This window comes from Oncorhynchus masou, chromosome 20 (assembly GCF_036934945.1).
Source record: "Oncorhynchus masou masou isolate Uvic2021 chromosome 20, UVic_Omas_1.1, whole genome shotgun sequence".
Classification (NCBI taxonomy): domain Eukaryota; kingdom Metazoa; phylum Chordata; class Actinopteri; order Salmoniformes; family Salmonidae; genus Oncorhynchus; species Oncorhynchus masou.
Genome location: NC_088231.1, coordinates 5715041 through 5719917, shown reverse-complemented (window position 1 = coordinate 5719917; position 4877 = coordinate 5715041). Strand labels below are relative to the sequence as shown.

Genomic DNA, 4877 nt, shown 5'->3' with positions numbered 1-4877 from the left:
TGTTTTGGGAACAGCTGTGATTGTTGTCAGGCTGGCTATGGTTGTTGTACAGGAAAATGTTGTGGATGTTGTAGATGCTCTAGTTGTTGTCGGAGACGATGTGGTTGTTGTGGCTGTACAGTGCCTTGCAAAAGTGTTCATTCCCTTTGGCTTTTGACCTATTTAGTTGCATTACAACCTGTAATTTAAATAGATTTTTGTTTGGAATTCATGTAATGGACACACCCAAATAGTCCAAATTGGTGAAGTGAAAAAAATGACTTGTTTCAAAAAATGTGTATGACATTATTTATTCAAGGGTTTTCAAATTAATTTCCAAATATTTCAATGTACGCCAATAGTTGGGTTACAGTAAGGAAGAAAATATATATATTACTGTATATATATTATATATTACTATAAACTTTTGGTTTTCGAAGATCATTTTCTAATATAATGAGTTAATATCATACGATACTAATTTATTAATATTATATTATATTATTCATACGCTATTGTGATATACTAAAACAAATATAAATATTAAATATCAAAACACAACACATTTACTTTCATTCACACAATAATCCAGTTTCTGGCATTAGCAGAATTAGCTTCATCACATTACCAGCACATTTTCTATTGAGGTCAATTTTGTACAAAACAAAATAGACTAACAGTTTTAAACATAATCATAATGATAAACAATTACTTTAACTAAGCTAGTATTAGCTGTTTCTTAACATCTCTTAATCTTAATAGCTGAAGTTACATATTCCTTTATTGTGGAATATCTTATACTTAATGGGTTTAATTGAGTCCTAGAGTTATTCTGTTCAGAAGAAATAGATCAGCATTAAAGCAAGTAGTAAAGTGACCATTTCTTGAGGTCTGTTTCTTCCCATAGCGCTGCTGGTATGTGAACCCTCTGTAGGTTTCGTGGCTGCTGCTGGCGTGGTGGTTGCAGTAGTCGTAGCAGTGGTTGTAGCAGTGGTCGTAGCAGTGGTCGTAGCAGTGGTCGTAGCAGTGGTCGTAGCAGTGGTCGTAGCAGTGGTCGTAGCTGTGGTCGTAGCAGTGGTCGTAGCAGTGGTCGTAGCTGTGGTCGTAGCAGTGGTCGTAGCAGTAGTCGTAGCAGTAGTTGTGGCATTAGTCGGGGAGTTCCGGATTTCTGTAAGACAAAAATCAGATTTGGACCATTTAAAAGCCTCTGCAAAGCCTTCCCCAAAGTCTATCTTCTTGCAAAAATTTAAAAGATGTAAGATGTAAAACTTCACATTTTATATCTCCGTCCCATGGCAAAATCTGTAGATTTGCAGCAAACTTGCTTTAATGGCAAATGTGGGATGTGGGTATGAAGACCCACCAGCCACTGCAACCTCACGTTTTTTTGTGGCCCCCAACTGAACCAAAGTTCTCCATTCCTGATTCAAATAATCAGTGATGCAAACCAGAGAACCAGAATCATTTTTGCTCACATCTACGGGTAAAGATAGTCTTATAAGAGACTACCATGATTGAAATGGTTTTGAAATAAAAGATAGACCTTTAAATGAGATACAGTATTCAAGTATGATGTAATTTGGTCACAACTGATGAAACCAGAGCTGGTAAATAAGCTTTGGGCATAAAAAGCAACAAAAACATGGTGTCCGGACGAGAATATTGCTTCAAACAATCATCTGTACTGTATGAATTTTCCTAAATATTGTTTTAAGATTCATCCTTACCAGCTTTGATACTGCCAGGAATAACATCTAAGAAAACTGTGGACGTGTTGATGGATGTCTTGAGGGATTCCACTGCATCTGTAAGGTTAGGGACCACTGACTGATTCTTGAAGATCAAGTTGGTTGTCACGCCCACAGATCCAGGCCTAAAACAAAGAAGTAGAATGTATGTGAAATGGGATAAAAGTTATTATTATTGGTTGTAGTAGTGTTAGTACTATTATATAATGGTAAACGTAAATAACACACTTGTTTTAGCAGCAAGTAAGTTGCAGAAATATGGACCAAAATGAAAACTGAACATACCAGAAACTGATGATGATGATTCTGAGGAAGATTACAGGATATATATTGTTGTATCCTCGAGTCAACTGTAGAAAGATATGAGGGCATAATGAGTATTTTAAGGACAAAAAAATGTGTACTAGATACTAATAACTCTCAAGCAAGATATATTTGTAAATGTCCATTTAAATATTTCTATTAATGATAAACTTTTACCTCAGTTGTGACATTTAAAGCCAAAGTAATGTAATCCAAGGAATTTGAATCTTTGTAGGCTTCCATAAACAGCCGGTTCATCCGGAACTTTAGAATAAGTACACCTTCATTTGACGTTGGAGGGTTTGTGGATGCGGTGGTTGGGGAAACAGTTGTTGTTGTCTTAGCAGCTGTAGTTGACGTTGGTGCAGCTGTAGCTGTGGTAGTTACATTAGCTGTAGTTGACGTTGGTGCAGCTGTAGCTGTGGTAGTTACAGCAGCTGTACTTGTTGTGGCTGAAATGTTGGTTGTTGTGTGGTGGGTGTTGCTGGTCTTTGCAGCAACTACGGTGATCGATGGTGAAGCTGTGAGTGTAGTGGGAGCTGCTGTGGATGATGTTGGCACTGCTGTGGTTGTTGTGTGAGCAGTTGTATTTGTTGTAGGGGTGGCTGTTGTTGTCATAGCAGCAGCTGGGGATGTTAGTGCAAATGTTGTGGTTGTGGGAGCAGCTGTGGTTGCTGTTGGTGCAGCTGTGGTTGTCTTGGGAGCAGCTGTGGTAGCTGTGGATGCAGCTGTGGATGTCGTTGGAGCACCTGTGGTTGTTGTGAGGTTAGCTGTAATTGTGGTAGGGCTTGTAGTGATGGTTGTTACAGAAGCTTTTGTTGTTGCATTTGTTATGGCAGCTGTTGTTGTAGAGGGAGCCACTGTGGTTGTTGTGGGAGCTCTTGTTGTTGTGGGAGCCACTGTTGTTTTAACAGGAGCTGTCATTGTCGTTGGTATAAATGTGGTTGTTGTTTGATCAACTGTGTTTGTTATGGGAGTAGCTGTGTTTGTTGTGGGTACGGCTGTGGTTGTTGAAGCCTCCACTTTTGCTGTTGTAGCATCAGCTGCATTTGTTGTGGGGGAAGCTGTGGTTATTGTGAAAGCAGCTGTGGTTGTTCTGGGAGTAGCTGTTGTTGCTGTAGGTGCAGCTGTGGTTGTCGAAGGTGAAGCTGAGGTCATTGTGGAATTGGCTGTTGTTGCTGTAGGTGGATCTGTGGTTGCCGTTGGTGCAGCTGTAGCTGTGGTAGTTACAGCAGCTGTAGTTGTTGTGGCTGAAACGTTGGTTGTTGTGTGGTGGGTGTTGCTGGTCTTTGCAGCAACTACGGTGATCGATGGTGAAGCTGTGAGTGTAGTGGGAGCTGCTGTGGATGATGTTGGCACTGCTGTGGTTGTTGTGTGAGCAGTTGTAGTTGTTGTAGGGGTGGCTGTTGTTGTCATAGCAGCAGCTGGGGATGTTAGTGCAAATGTTGTGGTTGTGGGAGCAGCTGTGGTTGCTGTTGGTGCAGCTGTGGTTGTCTTGGGAGCAGCTGTGGTAGCTGTGGATGCAGCTGTGGATGTCGTTGGAGCACCTGTGGTTGTTGTGAGGTTAGCTGTAATTGTGGTAGGGCTTGTAGTGATGGTTGTTACAGAAGCTTTTGTTGTTGCATTTGTTATGGCAGCTGTTGTTGTAGAGGGAGCCACTGTGGTTGTTGTGGGAGCTCTTGTTGTTGTGGGAGCCACTGTTGTTTTAACAGGAGCTGTCATTGTCGTTGGTATAAATGTGGTTGTTGTTTGATCAACTGTGTTTGTTATGGGAGTAGCTGTGTTTGTTGTGGGTACGGCTGTGGTTGTTGAAGCCTCCACTTTTGCTGTTGTAGCATCAGCTGCATTTGTTGTGGGGGAAGCTGTGGTTATTGTGAAAGCAGCTGTGGTTGTTCTGGGAGTAGCTGTTGTTGCTGTAGGTGCAGCTGTGGTTGTCGAAGGTGAAGCTGAGGTCATTGTGGAATTGGCTGTTGTTGCTGTAGGTGGATCTGTGGTTGCTGTTGGTGCAGCTGTAGCTGTGGTAGTTACAGCAGCTGTAGTTGTTGTGGCTGAAACGTTGGTTGTTGTGTGGTGGGTGTTGCTGGTCTTTGCAGCAACTACGGTGATCGATGGTGAAGCTGTGAGTGTAGTGGGAGCTGCTGTGGATGATGTTGGCACTGCTGTGGTTGTTGTTTGAGCAGTTGTAGTTGTTGTAGGGGTGGCTGTTGTTGTCATAGCAGCAGCTGGGGATGTTAGTGCAAATGTTGTGGTTGTGGGAGCAGCTGTGGTTGCTGTTGGTGCAGCTGTGGTTGTCGTTGGTGCAGCTGTGGTTGTCATTGGTGAAGCTGTGGTTGTCGTTGGTGAATCTGTGGTTGTCTTGGGAGCAGCTGTGGTAGCTGTGGATGCAGCTGTGGATATCGTTGGAGCACCTGTGGTTGTTGTGAGGTTAGCTGTAATTGTGGTAGGGCTAGTAGTGATGGTTGTTACAGAAGCTTTTGTTGTTGCATTTGTTATGGCAGCTGTTGTTGTAGAGGGAGCCACTGTGGTTGTTGTGGGAGCTCTTGTTGTTGTGGGAGCCACTGTTGTTTTAACAGGAGCTGTCATTGTCGTTGGTATAAATGTGGTTGTTGTTTGATCAACTGTGTTTGTTGTGGGTACGGCTGTGGTTGTTGAAGCCTCCACTTTTGCTGTTGTAGCATCAGCTGCATTTGTTGTGGGGGAAGCTGTGGTTATTGTGAAAGCAGCTGTGGTTGTTCTGGGAGTAGCTGTTGTTTCTGTAGGTGCAGCTGTGGTTGTCGAAGGTGAAGCTGAGGTCATTGTGGAATTGGCTGTTGTTGCTGTAGGTGGATCTGTGGTTGCTGTTGGTGC

At 42.7% G+C, this 4877-nt stretch overlaps 1 long non-coding RNA gene across 1 annotated transcript; it reads right to left on the bottom strand.

Annotated features, from left to right (window-relative positions):
* Positions 1–494: 494 nt before the first annotated feature.
* On the bottom strand, positions 495–4334 carry LOC135506759 (uncharacterized). The gene is made up of 4 exons (XR_010450561.1): positions 2208–4334; positions 2013–2077; positions 1707–1852; positions 495–1147 (listed from the first exon to the last, which is right to left on the bottom strand). It is a non-coding gene; the product is annotated as an uncharacterized LOC135506759 (long non-coding RNA).
* Between the last annotated feature and the right edge of the window lie 543 nt (positions 4335–4877).